A 17,720-nucleotide genomic window follows, 5' to 3' on the forward strand; every position below is an offset into this window, starting at 1 on the left:
CTGCAGAGCTTTTGAAGGCTTTTTTAATGGGAAGAATTGGAGCTTCATCTCCTGAGCGACCTCAGAGAAAGCCCAAGTCGCTGCGTGCTCGCAGCCTGCTTCGTGTCTGCTTCTCAGCAGAAGCTGTTTCAGTCGCAAAAGAGCTGGATGCTGTTGGCAGACAAATTGATGCTGTGTTAACATCTTGTTTTTGCTGAAAGCAACCCATCGGGGCAGGGTCGGAGCCTCGTCCCTCGGTGCCAGATGACAACGTGGCCACTGCCACCCAGCGCTGGGAGGGGAGGGGGAGAAGCTCCGTGCCTCCCTTCTAATTGATTTCCTCTTCCCTTCTCCAACAAGCTGTCAGATTTGAATGTTTGCCTCAGTTTTCTTTGCCATGTGTCGGGATGGTGGGCTGGTTGCTCAGAGCTGGCAGGAAGCAGCAGACATCCTGCCAGAATGGAGAACGTGGAGATGGTCCATGTTGTGGGGAAGGGGTGGGATTCATGCAGGGGATTGCAGGAGGGCTGTCACCACTGAAGGAGCCGAACACTGAGGATGTGAGTGTTTTCCCAGATGGAACTTTCCACGACATTATTCTTTATAATTTTTGAAGCACTGGTTCTGTAACTTTCTGCTTTGGTTTAAGCTTCAGCTAGGAATGACTGGAATAAATTCCCTCACTGTCTGAAGAGCTGTGTGAACTCATCTCAGGGATTTTCGCATGAAAGAACAGACTGAAGTTAGAGTCCATCCCAACCACACAGGGCTGGCTCTGCACCCACGTCTGCTTGGCCTACAGCCTTGGGATCATAGCAATATGACAGCAAAGGAAGTGCAGGAGATAAGGCTTACTGTTCCAATATTTGCAGTGTATTCTTGTGTCACTTCAGAATGGAGTTTTAAGGCTTTGGTATCAGCATGTCAGTTTTGAACCTCATCTTTGGTTGAAATTACAGTTAATAAGTACAGAAAAAGGTGATTTTATTAAACGTTAACGTCTTTAAGAACAAAAGAAACTCGTCTCAGGTCTATCTGCAGCTAAAAATGGCTTTTTGTATGAGCTGTTCCAGTATTTTGGAGAAATTCAGGTCAGAATTTTCCTAGAAACATGCTTAGATTGTTTCTTGTACGTAAGAAATTAAAGACAGGGGCCACAAGAAGTTGGAGCTGCTGCTCACCAGCACCCCTAGATGAGTGGCTGCCATTTGTGTTTGACTCCTGCAGTGTCTGTTCCTTGGCATAGGGAGCAGCATGCATGGCTTGTTCATCTCACAAAAGTATCTGGAAACGATCTGCCAGTGGCTGCTGAGAATGGCTGTTGTATTCCTGATATTTGTCCCTCTTTTGTTTTGCAGAGCTGCGTTCTGAAAATCTCTTTGTGTCTTGATTTCCATAGAAAAGCAGTTTAGCCAGGATTTTAAAGGCAAATGGATGGCAGGAATGGTATGCCTGAGCTCACACCCCTGATGAGTTACATGTAGAAGGGCAGCAGCAAAACAGCTTTCAGAAAAGGGCAATTTTGGACTTTTTTTTTTTACAAGGCAACTTACATAAGGGTAAGTTCTCAAGTCCATTAATACTGCATTTTGCTGTTTAGTCGCTCTGCCAAAGGCTATGCCAAAAAAAGGAAGAAAGAAGGTATTTATTTTTCAAGTAAACACTTCTGGTTGAGTTCTGAGGCTCTCTTTGTGCATGCTACACTGTTTGCTTCCCTTTTCAGTTCATCTTCAAGAAGTGCTTTTCTTATTTGGTTCGACTTTCTCAGTGCAGTCACCTAGCAACTTGTGAGGGCCTTTGTTTCAAACATTAATCTCTAAATGCACAAACTAAGAAAATAAGGGTCCTCAGAATTGCTGAGCTGAAGCATTGGAAGTCTCAAAGTTAGCTGCTGCCACTCCATACTGAGCCATTAAAGTTGTGCTTTGGTTCTTTAACATGCATTTTCAATAAGGCAAAAAATACGGGTAGACATTTTTAAAGTCATTTTTCAAGTTGTTGCTCAATTAAATGTATTTTGGGAAGTGTGTAGGTACTATAATGTTACATTTCACCATGTGTCCACGTATGTTGTGATTTAAGATATTCTGATACCAAAGTACATGTCCAAACATTCTAAGTCCAAAGTATGGAAAAGCTTCCAGCAAGAATTCAAATATTTGTACTGCCAATTGCATTTTCAGAAACACTTGCATTAATTTGATTCATATTTCAGCTATGATGTTCATACTCAGAAATACCCAAACAGGCACTTCTGCAGCTTTCAGAAATACATTTGCCTTTTTCTTGTCCCATTCTACAGCAGCACAGTGCTGTTATCCAGCAGATAACTGAGAACATGTATGAAAAGTTGGTGTCAGATGGCCTAGAACAAAACATGGAGGAAAGGAAAGGCAGGACGTGGCTTATCAAAAGACCGAGGAAAAGATGTGGGAATTACTGCAGTATTAGAGCACCTATCTTGGAACTGCCACGTCCTGCCTCTACCAATACTGCATTTTAGAAATCAGACATAATCACTGGGTCCCTATTGTCATTAACTGCGTTGGAAAACACAGCAGATGTTTCTGTCCTGTCCTTTTTCCCCTTCCCCAGATGGCATTTACTAAAGCTTGTTGCTTTCTAAGGTTGCCAAGAAGCACTACCTGCAATCCTGACTGCACCTCCTGCGGCGCAGCTGGGATGATGCTTCCAGTGGCACCATTTCAAAAGAGAGAAGGGATTTTGAAATGCGTATTGAAGCTGAGCAGAAGCACAGCAATTCCGTGCTGCTGGCCTGGATTTGGCAGGCTAAGAGGGGCAGCAATTCCCAACCAGCAGGGCAGGATGCAAGGTGCTGACTGCACCAGTGGTAGAACCCAGTTCCTGAACATCGGTGGGAAACACTCAGATCTGTGCTGTGCTGTGGGGTGGTGAGGACTGGTGAAGGATTTCTATGGCCATGCAGGGGCCACAAAAACAGCTACATATTTGTTTGCATGTCTCATTGCTTTAGAAGAGCCAGACACTCTCCAGAATATGTGATGCAGCTGAAGCTGTTTATTTCCATAGTCCTGCAAGAAGTATAAAACTGTCAAAGTTTGCCGGAGGGCCACTTAGGGAGGGTCTCAGTCCAGGAATATGAGAGCTCCTGGTATTTAGAGCACTTGAATGTTACTTCTGTACAGAATTACAGTATGTGCAACAGAAAAAGACTGTTTTTTAGCTCATTATGAGTTTGAAACTCATAATTCCTCCTTCTGGTGTGAGGTGCCTCCAGTGTGGAAGCTTTTATTTGTCTGGCGTGGCTGTACCTGTCACAGCAGCTTCCCATTTCATGCTGCAGCCATGATGGAAGTGGCACACCACTGGAAGCTGTCTGCTCTGCTCAGCATAAATGTCCACTGCTTCACAGCCATTGTTTCAAATGGTTCTTTAAGCATTTTTAAATTAAAGCTGCACACATTGACTTCTGCACTGCAGTGAGTGAGCGCTAAGCTGTGGGTTTTTTTCCTACTGCAGTGCTATTAAACACAGTGGAGCAATGACAGTGGTTTCATCCCCCTACCTAACACAAATCACTGCTGTTTTAGAAACAATTTACTTCTCCTATAAGATAGTGGTGAGGCCATAAATAAGACAAAACGTGATGTCCCTCAGTAAAACCTCTAATAGCTGTCTGTGTTCTGTGTGAATCACAGAAGTGTTACTGGAGGGGGAGGAATCTCGGCCGTGGTTGCAGCCATTCTGATCTCTTTACAGAGTCTTTGTATCCAGGATTTCCCCATTCCTTTCACTTCGATGCTATTTCATTCCTTTTTCTAACATGGTAATTCCATCTCTGAATTAAAACTTGAAGTTTCTGTGGATCACAGAATTCAATGCATAGGATTCCTACTTAAGGATTCAATTATCCTATGGTCAAAGCATGGAAAAAGTTAATCAAAATTTTCTTTTAATGCTGAAGGATTTGTCATTCAACCACAAAACCAAAAATATTCCTTAAAATAGGAAGGTTTTGAAAGGAAAAATAGTGAAATTGAATCTCTCAGTTCCTGCTCCAAACATTTCAGATGTGTGATGTAACTTTTTTGGATGTCTCCCATGATGAGGTCTGCACTGGCACATGACACCAATGCACCTCAGTTCTTCAGAAAGCTTCAGGAAAGCCTTTCAGAGGCAGATTTTGCTTGTATTTTCCTGGAACCATTCAAGGCTGAATTCTCGTAGCAGAAAATTTAGTTCAAAGTTGATCTCCATTGTTGTAGGATTCATTTTAGGAAGCTGGGTGCCACTCAGCAGATAAGCAAATGACAAAAAGTAGTGCAGACATTCTCCTGGATATGGCCTCTCCTGTGAGTAATCCTGGTGTGGATTCCCCGATGGGAAAGAAGCTGAGATCAATGAAGGATTGGCTGCCCCAGAGCTGAGTACGTTCTTGAGAAGATGGTGAGGGAAAAGTACAGGCATGAAGAGCCAGAGAAGGGCGGCCATTGTGCTCTTTCAGGAAAGCACTTAAACAAGTCTGAAAGATTATTATTCATAATGGGAGTCTGGTGGAAAATACACAGCTATATTTTCTGTAGTGAAATTCTTTTTTGGGTTGTCAAAGGCCGTGAATGAAACGTTCATACCCTCAATGAGCACGTTGTCCTTGCGGGCAGCCTTGTGCGGAGCAGAGTCAAAATAGTAGCTGAGAGGATGGAAAAATGTGTTAAGTACATGGAGCAAAGCAATAAAAAATCTGTTCTACAAAGCATGGCTTATTTCAACTTTTCATAATAATACGGAGTTGGGATCTTTTGCTCGCATTTTCTTTGTGTTTTGGAATGGGCTCGTAGAGTCCTGAAGTGCCTTCGCTGCATCAGAGATCTGAAGGATATTCTGGCAGCACAGGTTGGAAACCTGGCAGACTTATAAATAGCGGCTTTAATTACATCTTCTATTGGGCATTACATAGAGAGGGGATTGGAATAAAGAGGTTAACATGACAAACTGATGATCTCTCCTGTGTGAAAGCCTTTTATTCCAACTGTGGTGATTCCCCAGAGATAAAGCTACCAGAAAGGACATGTGACACGCAGTGCATGCAGTGCCTCTTTATAGCATTCTTAATATGAGCATTAAGAGTTTAAATGATTAAAACAAAATTTTGTTAACAGGAAGTAATCAGTGAAATGCATCCTCGCTTAAATCTGCTAATACTTCTTGTCGTCTGGTGCTCAGTGCTGCAGCAGTGTACATTTGATGCAGCACACAGCCCAAAAGCTTCTTAGGCTCTTTTAATCTTAAAATCACAAAATACTGCATCTACCCAAAGTATTGCTTCATCTGAGGGTCAGGCTCCTTCCTACAAATGGAGACCTACCATGTAAACATAGATTTTTCACCTTGAGATTCAAATTCTTGACTAGCTAAAGTAACAATTGTGCTGCTTCTCCTTGTGGTTAGCTGCATTTCGGCACTTGGCAAGCCATGCAGAGAGAAAATACATTAATAATCCCCTTAAGAACCATATTAGCAGGAGTTACACTGCCGTCTCTGGCTCCATTTTATCTCCATGTTATTATTTCTTGTCCAGGTGCAATGTGAGAGCACCATTGGTTTTGTCACAGATAAATAACAGTTGTGAAGTTGGACACACCTGAAAATTTTCCAGCGACCCTTTCCACAAAACATAAAAGCTGTCGAAACAATTAAAAAACCCAGCAACCACATAGATGTTATATGCTGATTAAAACAGCTACACATGTGCATAGTGCTATATAGTGTATCCCAAGCTACATATTGTAAAAGCCCACTGAGATCCACTGAGAGCAGCCCATAACTTGGCCAGCAGCGCAGAGCCCGAAACGTCTGATATCCTAATAACAAACATTTACATGAACAGAAGTTTCCTGTGGATCACATTAAACCTGTGATAAACATTCTGCACAACTCAGAGTACAGCTGATTTTCTATGAAATACGGTTATTTCCATTTCAGTTGGAAAATTTAACAAGAAAGATTGCAGCCAGGAAAGATTAGAGCATATTTTCCCCATCAGATAGAAAAGAGGCAATTAAGACATCTTCTAGGTCAATGAATGAGTCTAGACACACTAATAGCTGCTAGGGAATTTGCATCTATTCTTTCAGCTTGCATAATATGTCCAGAAATTGGTCCAAAAGGGGAAAGAATGAACAGAATATGATGAAAGTCATTGTGCTCTACTTAAAGGAGACTTGGGCCTGACAGCCCATGCACGTGTGCTGCTTGGTCCTAACTGAGCTTTTTATTACATTTTCTGTACGTGCAGTGAGATGTAAGTTGACGTGATCAAACGCCTGGCCACTCACTGTGTGGGAGGGCAACATTAGGCACGAGAATAAAGATGTAACAGTTTTTAACCTGAAATCCTTAGGAAAGGAATCTTCAGTGAGTGTCCTACTATTGGAATCCAGAAAGCATGAGGCAGTGCATTAGGTTGTGCTCCCAATAGGCAGGGAATTCTCAGGGTTTGCTGCAGTGTGCTCAGACAGCCCTGCACAGTGGCTGGCTCTAAGCACAGTGCATACACGGATTATGCTATTAACTTAAACCTTATTTTATGTTAGCCAACGTATAGGATGAGCTTAATCCATTCACATTTAAATGCCAACACTGTAAATTTTAAACTGAGAATCCTTTTATAGCCTATGGAGAGAAACGGGCTCTCCTCAAATGTGATTACACTCATCCTAAAGCATTCTGCTAATAGGGGAGCATCCACATGATGCAGGCATTTGCAACAGGGTTTGAAGAGCATTTCAATGAAAGAAATCCTGCCTCCCTCCATTGGCCATAAGGCCATGAGCTCAAACAGATCCAAACTCTATAGACGCACGGGTGAGATAAATCCAATGGTGTTCATTTATAAATCTGTAATAATCAGGAAACTGTACAATTCCCTCTCCCAGTGTAGCTTCATAAATCATGATGCTTCAGTCACGAAGCAGGGTAATTTCTTTATTATTTATTTACAAGGAAAAATCTGCTGTAAACCAGGAGAAAAGCCAAGGGATGTATTGCTCAGCATAAGCAAGGGAAGACCTGAGTTTATATTTTCACAGTAGTGTCCATCATCTTAAAAAGGAGAGCTCTGCTGATGGGATTTGGAGGAAGCCAGGTGTACTGTCTTAAATTTAAGCCCTATGGAAAGGAAGCCCTTGTGTGAACATAAATGTTTTTCTCTCCTAAAGCCAAACAGACTTTGTTGTACATTCCTCTCCAACAGAATGATGAATACGTAGAGCATTACTGGAAATGGAACTTCAGTGGACAGTGTGTCTGAAAGGGGATTTGTGATTCCTGCTTTTGTCACACGTAGATTTAAAAGAGCATTTAACAAAGCACCACTTGCAAGATCCTGAAATGAAGAGGCCGGCATATATCTTGGGATGATTTGTATGGCACAAAAGCTCCTTTTGGAGCTGTAGCTCTGCCCTTTCTCACTCCCAGCGCTGCTGGGAATTCTGGTGCCATACTCCTTGCCTTGCCATGGCATTGCCTTCCTTGGTGTGCTAAGCGTGGGGCATGGGAGTTGGGACAGCAGTTTTCTGCAGCCTGCAGGATAACTTGAGGCTGCTGCAGACGTTCAGCCTCTGAAGGAGCTTCGTGGTTTTGTCTTGACAGCAGAAGTGGAATTATGAAAGAACTGAGGAGAGCTGAATAACGGATTCAACCACAATTTCTTAGTAATATAATAGTTCTTATTAGATTAAAGTATTAAGGAATAAAAAAAAGCTCAGAGACTTACATATTCCTTTAATAGGTTATTTTGAGCTTCCATTGAAGCAGATACACTTTTAGCAGATTGGCTTAAATGCCAATTGGGTAATAGAGCAAGAAGAAAAGCCATAATCTTTCTTCAGAGCAGAGAGTCATTTACAGCTGAAATAAGCCTAATTACCACAATTGAACTTGTGGAACCCCTTGCCTTTGTTAATAGACTTACTGTGCTAATAGCTCCGAATGGACATAAAAGCCAAACTAAGAAAAACTTTGTGTACTTCTGAGACATTAATGTGATCTTTCCCCACACAAACAAAGAAATACCACTTTGCACTTATGTAGCAGAGGCTTAAAGGGGAAAGGTTTGATTATTTTATGGTTTTTAAAAAGCTTAAAGCGATGGAAATGGTATCATTACAAAAATCTCTTTTCCAGAATACAGCAGTTCTGTAGGTTTTATGATGAAGTTGGAGAACCAGCGCTGAATCCCGAAGGCATTGAGACTCACAGTTATCGCTGTCAGCATTACGGAGTGAGCTGCTGCTTAGCAGAAAGGTGACCAAGAAAAAAGAGAAGAAAATGTTCAAAACCAACCAACACCCCTCTCTGCAGTTGTGCTGTAAAGCAGAGAGACCACAGAATTGAAAAGCAGTGACTTGGGGAGACTGGGGCTGCGTCCAAGGCTGGCTCGGGGCATTTTGTCAGCACCACACGTTTTAAACAAATAGCACTTTTTCTGTTCCTTCTTTTGTTGCTCATTGTCGGTTTGTTCCAATTTCTGTGTCACTTTGATAAATCTGTTTATAGTGAGCTTTATGCAGTCAGCGAACTTCAGAGCAAACACACTGATGGGTTGTTCAGCTGCAGGTGTTCTCACCAATCACATTCAGTGCAACTGAATCTCTTCTTTTTCCCCTAGCATGTAACAATTAATATTGCAAAGCAACATCTTTGGCTTTAGTGGCGTACGATGTTGAAATAACAGAGAGCAGGTGAAGGGGGAAGGAATTCCAAAGGAACTGCAGTGGGAAGGCTCCATGTGCCATGTTGTGACCTGCTCTCATGCTCACTCCTCTCTCCTGTCCTTTTGCCAGGCGCGGTTTAGCCTCATTTTCACACTCTGAGCTGACATTATGAATGGCATATTTGTGTGTTAATCATTACTGCTTTAAAGCACAGCTGCTGCCACTCTGAAAATTCATGTTGCAGTCAGGTATCGTTGCAAGTTTGATTTCTTATACAGCAGCGTGTTGATGTATGGTGCTTTATGGTATGTGGGATTCAGTTTCAAACTGGAGCTGGAAATTTATAATACTGCTTCAACATAATTCACATAGAACATACCGTGTGTGTGCCAGCTGGAAACTACTTGGAATTTGTTATTTTCCATCCACTTCTGCAACAGTGTCACATTGTTTACAAGGAGAGCATGCGGTCTTACATAAGACACTTGCTTCCATGCACTTTTTCTGCATTATTTTACTCAATTTGTGAAGGATTTAAGCACCCTGAAGCGTGGGGTGTTAAAAGGCATAAAATAATTGAAAATAAAAAGTATTTTTGGCTGCGGTAATGGCCTGTGCACAATCAGAAATATTAAACAGCATTTAAGAAGTGTGGGTGAGATGTGATGAATGAGCTGCATTATATAAAAGTGCCTTATTCAGGCTATTGAGTATAAGGACTAATATGGGAAGGGATGCAAGGGAGAATGTGGCTTTTTATTACCAGCTTGCTAGAAACTTGTTGTAGGACAATCTTTGTTACTGAGACTTGCAGACAAACATTGTCAAACACAGGCTTTGATCTGCTGGGATTTATGGGCAGCATTGGGTATCTGGATTGTGTTTTGGGAAGTAAGAGATACAGAAACATTGCAGCACTGAGGAAATGATGCAAATGAGCTGACTTTCCACAGACTTTCTGGATTGTTTAACAAACCTCGAGGTTCTGTTATGTGCACTCAGTTTTCCATCAGCATTGTATGGACTTGGTGGCATGGCAAAGAAATCCTGTCCCCTTGAAGTGCTTCCATCATATCCATGTCTTTCCTCATTATGGCTTCATGGTAACGACTCAGCAGTACCATCTGTGTGTGATCTTTGCCCATTGAGTGCATCTGCTTGCATTCGTGGCTGTGCATGGCATGCATGGATGTGTGCAGTGCCATCCCCACTGCTGAGCCTTCGGAACACAGTCAGACATTCAGAATGAGTTGCCATCTCAGTTTGCAATCTTTTGGTTCTGGGGGCTCAGGTGATGACTTCCTGAGTTCTAGCGTTGCTACTTGAAAATTCCTGGCCTGTTGTAAGCAATATTCTTAGATAAATGTCTGCTGGCATATCACTGACATTTATGCCTAGCTTGTTACTTACACTAATATATTGCTTTTAGTAAATAAATGGGATAGAAAATAGTATTTACCTTGCCATATCATGAGAAAACTATTCATTCTGTCTGACATAAACTGAGAGATGCTGTTTATATTGCTGCTCCAGTGAGCCAAGAAAAGCTGCACAAATATGCCGTGACCATACAGTGGAAAATGCCTGCGTACTGTTTCCTGTGTATCTGTAGTCAAGCTTCAATATGACAGAATAACAAGAATATCCATGATGCTTTCTAAGAACTCAGGCTTAATTTGGGAGCTCGTTTATGAGACAAAGATCAAGTTCTAGGATTGTTTTCTGTGCTTGAGAAATGTTTTGATAACTTTGTCAGCCATCAAGACAAACTGCAGAGAGCATCTCGGTTCATTGACTTCATCGCGCGATGTGAATTGAGTTCTGACATTCCCATAGGTCATTACCATGCGGCTGCTTTATCTGGTATGAACCTGGCATAAATCTAGGCTGCCACGGAGGTCCTGTATTCTGTTTTTGTGAATGTTCACATTCTGTGCATTGAGCAAGCTGAGGGAACTGCTCCAGCTAAAATCCAACCTTGCCAAAAAAAAATTGGCTGCGTAGATGTTAATACATAGCAGCAAGCAGACAGGACCACTGGTTTTGACAGTAATGTGCCATATGTCAAATTAAAGTAGTCATGTAAGCACGACTGAAGGAATGGTTGCCGTGCCAGCCCCATCCCCTGACGCAGTGCTTCCCTCAGAGAGCAGACGTAGGAGCTAGAAGAGCGCTGGGAGCCTGCAGCACAAACTGGGAAGGGCTCAATTGAGGTAGCAGACTGGTAGCTGCCTTAATTTTCCTGAATTTGTGCACAGGTTTTAAAAATTACAGTGACTGCATGATGGGAAGTCCTGCTGATTGCTGCCATACTGCTTTCCCTGCTGCAGAGCTCCCGTCTTCACCTGTTTCTTAGTGTTGAAGATTTTCTTTGTAATTCCTATTGCAAATGTAAATCGTTCATTTGTAATTAAATGACTTGATGAGTCATCAGGTCGTTTAATCACAGATAACGGGTGACCCAGTGGCCTAATGGATAAGGCATCAGCCTCCGGAGCTGGGGATTGTGGGTTCAAGTCCCATCTGGGTCGTACCACCGATGTTTTGTGTTCAAGAAATGTTTAGATCTAGTGAGGGATGTGGTTTCATGGGGAAAAAACTGATGGCAGTGGATGGTTGGACTGGATGATCGTAGAGATCTTTTCCAATTTTGGAGATTCTATGACCTGTTTCCATGACTCTGTGCTTCCTGTGTGTGCTGCCCATTCATGAGCCCACGGGTATTTGCCACAAATATTACTTCTACTATTTGGAAGGAATTATTGTAGCTCATGTCCTTCACTAAGCCACGTTGTTTTGGTAACTACCAGACCTAAGAAATTGATCTAAGTCCATAACTTACCCTTCAAAAACACTGCAGAAAGTTTTCCACCTATCAGCAAAGGGTAAATTTTTGAAATTCTGTAGTTGGTTTCTATATGAGTTTTTCATCTTATGTGGTTTAAATTCATTTGACAACGGATTTCTGACTCCTGTTGGTTTAATGCAGAGTTTCTTGTTGATTGCTTCCCGAGAGGATGCTGTTACATGGGGATGAAACTGTGTTTTCAGTGACTGATGAGAGTTGGAAAGTGTTATTGAAGTTTCTAGCAGATGACCCTTTAATAAGATGTATTTAATTGGATGAGACTTGCAACAAATATTGGCCATCTGTTGAATAACATCAGAAAAGTAAAGAGAAACAGCAATAGGAAAAAATCTTAAACAAATGAGCAAATGAGCTTCAATTTCTTGATATAATCCCACACAAAACAGGATGGTGGTTAAATTTTAAACCCCATCCTGAATCCTTTCAGAGAAGTGTCCAAAATGATGGTTTTATAGGTATCCCTCATGCCCAGGAGAAGATGAGCTTCCCCTTTTTTCTTCGTAACCTTTGAAAGTTTCAGCCCTCTCTTTTGAACCTTTTCACGTTTAAAATGCTCTTTGCTGCTCCAGTCACACTTCAGGCTGAGAGGCAGGGAATGGTTCTTGCCATGAAAGTCTGCTTTCGTGGGGTGAAGCTTCAGGTCCGTAGCTGTGCAGATGCTGTGGCTGCCCTCCCTAGCTGGCTGTGTTGGCAGCATTAACACATCTTTAATATCTTCCCTCCTGTTGGATCACTGGACCATTATTTGACCATTATTTTTATGTCATGAATTAATGGGACAGTAATATTTACGTATCAATACTCATTTTGCATGAAGGCAAATGAAGTTATCAAATTAGAGCTAATGTAGAATAAATTATCAGATCTGAATCTTAATAATAATTACAACCCAGCACAAAATGGGAATGCCTACATATCTTCTAGCTAAACATATTGAAATTGGCATTGCAGATCCAGTAATACAATGAATACTGCCAATTTCATTACATCCAAATGATTTGTTTTGGTGTCAGCAAATGAGTAAATACTGCTTTTCAATTTTATTTGTGTGTGTGTGTGTGTGCCTTCCACACACAAAATTAATATCATTCATTATTAATGCAGTCATTTTAGCACAGAATATACTATAGAACAAGCCACAGATTTGATTAATTGTGCGAATAGGAATGAGCTAATTGTTGGAGTTAACTTGCTGTCTAAATGCACTTTAAACTCTCACAGAGAGAATCATTAACATTAAGCACTATAAGGTGGATTTTTTGTGGCATAAGTTTCGTAATGATGTTTTTGATTTAAACCTCCCCAAGCTAAAATAACTGGAAAGAGCAAATGAAATCAGGCTGACGAGAGGGAAGCATGGGCTGCTGTTCCTGTCGTGATTTTATTCATACATGACTTTATGACTTTATGAAAGTTGCAAGCATAAATATGAAGTGGGAGACATAAATAGGACATAAGAGCTGTAATAACATTCGTATGATGGGATTGGATCTTCCATCCTTTAAAACGAAGCGCTCTGCTTTTAAGAAAAAAAATAAACGTGCAAGTCAGGAATATTTTGCTTTTATACTTCTGAAGCCCCACTGCCCTGTTCTGGAATCACAATTGTGTGAAAGTTAATGTCAAAGCATGCTATCATCTTTTTAACAGCTTTTACACGTGTCAGTAAACGTAGAATTGGGTGGCTGTCTGTCCTGTCAGTAACTGGGAATTCATCCTCCCGTTGGGATTGCATGCAGGCAGGTGCTGCAGGGAGCTGGTTTCCTGGAGCTCAGCAGTGGCGAGATGATTCTGTTCTTATTGCAAACAGCTCGTTTGGTGTCGGCCTGACCCCACTTACATCCTGGGGAAAAAAATGAAGTAAATCTTTTGGCAGTAGTAGAATTAGTGTGTGGATTGTGTTTACTGCCAAGTGAGGTTTATTGATTTTGTTAGTAAGTTAAAAGGTTTCTCAAATAGAACTAAATACACATATTTTAATTCAAAATACACTAGAATACATTGCATTCATCTCTTGGCATTTGGATCTGGCATTTCGCTTCTGTTGTTGTCCATTGCAAATCATGCTAAAGGAAGGAACTGTTTTGGTTTACAACTACCCGTAGCTTGATATCATTGAATTATTAATAAGGTGTTGAGAAAAGCAAGCTATAAAGCCAGTACTAAAATATTTCCAAACGTTTGTACGATTTCGATGGTAAAACCCACCAGCTGTGCTAGGACATTTTCTGTAGCTGTTCAGATTTCCATGCTTCCAGCTGTGAGGCAGATCAGATGTTACCAAGAAGCGCCTGCAGCCTGCAGTGCAGCACCACGGGGATGGGGTGCAGGTTGGGCTGGGGGCAGGATGGGGGCAGAGGGTGGGATGGGGACAGGCTGGGGGCAGGCTGGATGAGCTGGAAGCATGGTGGCAAAGCCTCCAGAAGAGGAAGGCCCTCGTGGCTGCTCACTGCCTCGTAGAGGAGCACGGTTGGAATGTGAGCAGCTCTGGCAGAAGCCATTTTGGGGTTTTCCATAAACCCCTTTACTTTCTGTTGGCTCCCTGTAAGGAGCCCTCTGGGATTCTGGCTATATTACCAAATAACATCCAACAGCTGCATGCTGGAGATTGGTTTCATGCTGTCCTGAAACATGTACAGCCTGTGCTGCTCCACATTACCCGCTCTCTCAGCCCATTTCTTTTTACATCTGTTAACACAACAAGCTGAAGACAGCTGTTTTATTCCAGACATCCCATTTCTGAGGTTAGGCACGTCGATGAATTAGTGCAGATTCTTAAGGATGAACATTCACAGGAAATATCTGTGGGCTTTGTGTTGCATTGCTGAATTGCAGGAGCTGCACCCTGCCCTGCTGCAGTGCCTCTGCTGCTGGTGCACAACATGTTAAAGGCAGATATTTGAACTACAGTGGTTTTGAACTACAGAAGTGATAGAAGAAGCCTGGCATAGCAGGTCATCTTTTTTGCCATTGTGAGTTCTTGAGATAGTTATTTCGGTTCTGGCTTTGATAGGTGGCTTCTGGATTATTATTCATTTATAAAATGGGGCGCCTCGAAGGAGTAGGATTAATAGCTTTGTGAAACTTTAGCAAGAACTTTCCACAGGAATGGTGATGTCTGTCTTAAAAAGCTCAAAAAAAAAAGAACACAGTTAACAATGAATTGAAGCAGTTTTCTGTGACATACTTGGAAATTAATATCTTCTACTTCTTTTGTTTTGCAAGCATGGCAGCATAAAAATAATATAATGGACCTTCTTTTCCTTGTAACTGAAGGTAGAAATGTCAAATCTAGAAGGTGTGGTATGTGAGGTATTTTGCTATATCCCAACTGTTTTTAAAATGCTGCCCATACAGCTGCTGGAATATATTCATCTCTTTCTCCCCCAGCACTACCAGGTCCGCTGAATTCATTGCTGGAGATGAAAATACATATGCAGCTTCAGCCAGGCATGCAGCCAGTATTTGCACACTGCTGTAGATCTTGCAAAGCCAGCTTACCGGCAGCATCCATCTGTTTTGTTCTTAGTGTAAAGGAGTTAATGACCTGAGTAGTTAAGACTGTCCAGGCGATCTGATCTGCGTAATCCTTTCCCACAAATAAGATATTGTTGCAATTATTACTTTCTCTTTTTTTTTTTTTTTTCCTACTTTGTAGCAGAGATTTTATTTCTGTCCTCCCTCCTGTTTATTTAGCCTAATTGAACTTGACCAAATTGAAAAAGAAAAACTATGGAGCAAAGTCAGACATTTGAATGACCTCGGGTTGGACTGGATAACCTGCAGAGGTCCCCTCCAGCCCCTACAATGCAGTGTACAGTTCAGTGTAGCTGAGGATATGCATCCAGTTACTGCCTGGCAGACTCTGGGAGTTCAGAGTGAGGAATCAGCCCTAAATTTGTCTGTGTTGTCATCTTGTAGCTCATATGCTTTGACTTCAAGGTAAGTTTCTGCTGCTGCTTGGAGCAGGTAGATTGAGGACTGCAGAAACTGCAATGAAGATAAAGGTAACCCGTTAGACAAGCAAGGTATGGCTCTCCATAGGTGAGCACTTTAAAATGCTGTGTGACCTCATGCTGCTATAAAAGAGCTTTAAGAAGCTTAAGAACAGGATAAGGAGTCGAGGGAGAGGGCTGTTTTCCTTGTGAGCCATGTTATCCCAGAGCAGACTGTATTGCACTGGACTGGGGGCAATTTTAGGGAGAAGGGAATTATAAGTGACAAGGGGAAAGTTTGCACATATCAGGTTTAAGCCCTAGTTTGGGTTCTCTCTTGAGGTAGCCTTCTCCTGTACGTGGGGTGAAATATTGGCAGGAAAAGTAGCTGATGTGTTACAAATTGCACGTGTTGAAAAAGTTAGGGCGATGCAGTGTGTAAAATGCCCTGTGGATTCATGTCCATTACATTCAGAGGTTCCACTTCTTCTGACTTGTGTCTTCAATATATAATAGAACCCTCATTTGTATTAAATACAGTGAGAACGGTGGATTTTTTGTAAAAGTCATAACCATAGCATCATATTCAGAGCAGGAGGAAGAGAAAATCCTATTTAATTGCTACACTTTATGCTCGAGATATACTCCCTATTCCTGAGTTTACTCTATACCTAGTAAATTTATTTAAACAGTAGTGCTTATTTAAAAAAAGAAAAAAGTAATTAATACTGAAATGGCTTGTCTGTTTTAATACACTACTCTATTTCTGTTTAATGTAATTACTGTATTTAATCTTAGAAGGAGCTAATGCATGCCATGTGACAAATTTGTTCGTTGCTCGGTGTCATGCAGAAAGCAAAAGAAGAAGTCAAGCAGTAATATGGGTCCCTTGGGGAAATTCTGTGGCTTCACTGAAAATGCAAAGCATGTAAAATAGCAACATAAAAATTATGAAGTGCTCCATATGACTACCGAGGCCCTTAAAGTTCCCTATTACACTCTGAGACAAATGCAGAGAGTGATTTCATGCTTATTTTAGTTTTATTGCAACTCCTTGGTCTAATTTGGAATCAATTCTTGCTCTGTTAGACAATAAAAGTAAAAGCCAAGAACAAATATTGTTGCACAGAGTAATTTCCCTGTTGCTGCTGATCAGACCTCTTCTTCCATTACCTCTGAGAGAATCGATACTCTACCCTAGAAACAAATTATGTAGGCAAGCATACGTATAGCTGTTGATGTCAGGCAAATAATTGTTGCAGAGGGGACAAAGCTTTAAGGTTTGTTTCGAAAGTTAATAGAGGATTTTTATGCTACTTCAGATTTGAAAAAATATGATTCGAGCTGGGAAAATAATCACGACTGTGGCAGAAATAAGTCAGAGGTTGACAAAACTCACTGGTTTCTCTGGCAGATCAGTTGGACGTATGTAGAACTGCTTGCTGTCATCGAGTTTTTTAAATAAACTTGCATAGAAAGGGTTTTGTTTTTTTTTTTTACTTGTGCTCTCCAAGCAGCTTCATTTATTTTACTGAAATAAATCTGGGCCATAGCAGAGAGAACCACTTCTACTGGGAAATCTCATCTAGCCCATCAGGGGGTTGTTCTCTCAAAAATGGGAGTAGATCTGTGGTTTTAAATATCTGTTGGATCTTTCTAATTCCAAGCATGTAACATGCATGACTTCTGCCTCAATACATTTACCCCCAGTTCTTGGGAATGCTCGTGTCTGTACAGCTCTCCAGATGCACAGCTAAATGCCGCGTGGGTGACGGGGGCTCAGCGAGAGCTTTCTCCTTTATAGACCATCTAATAGAGAAGATTGCTTCTGTTATTTATTATTGTAATATTTCATTTCTATCTCACCAGTCTGTGTCATATATAAAAGCTACGAGTAACAGCGTTTTTTAGCAGATAACTCCCATCATGTATTATACTGATAACCTTCACACGTCAGATAATTTAGAAAACAGCTTGAAATTTATGGCACTGCCTTGTAACTAAAAGTGACTGATGGCAATATATATATTTAATAACGACACATTTTTCTCAGCACTGTGAACTAACAGAAAAATGTTGGATGGAACGAATTGCCCTCGGTTATACATCATAAATCCCCAAACTGCACAGTGCATCGTCTGCTTGTGTTTGGAGAAGGTGCAGAGTGCTCCTTGCTGTGTAACCGCCAGCCTGGAGATATGCTTGCTTTCCAGCAACTACACAAGATGTGTGCCAGCTCTT

General features: G+C 41.4%; 1 protein-coding gene and 1 non-coding gene across 2 annotated transcripts in view; both read left to right on the forward strand.

Moving 5' to 3' along the window:
• PRKCA (protein kinase C alpha) overlaps positions 1-17,720 on the forward strand; it is a 115,821-nt gene that overhangs the window by 25,118 nt on the left and 72,983 nt on the right. The gene's annotated exons all lie outside the window — the stretch shown is intronic.
• Positions 11,134-11,206, forward strand: TRNAR-CCG. The gene has a single exon. It is a non-coding gene; the product is annotated as a tRNA-Arg (tRNA).

Source organism: Lagopus leucura, unplaced genomic scaffold (genome assembly GCF_019238085.1).
Source record: "Lagopus leucura isolate 7727_CA_CO unplaced genomic scaffold, USGS_WTPT01 Super-Scaffold_797, whole genome shotgun sequence".
NCBI lineage: Eukaryota > Metazoa > Chordata > Aves > Galliformes > Phasianidae > Lagopus > Lagopus leucura.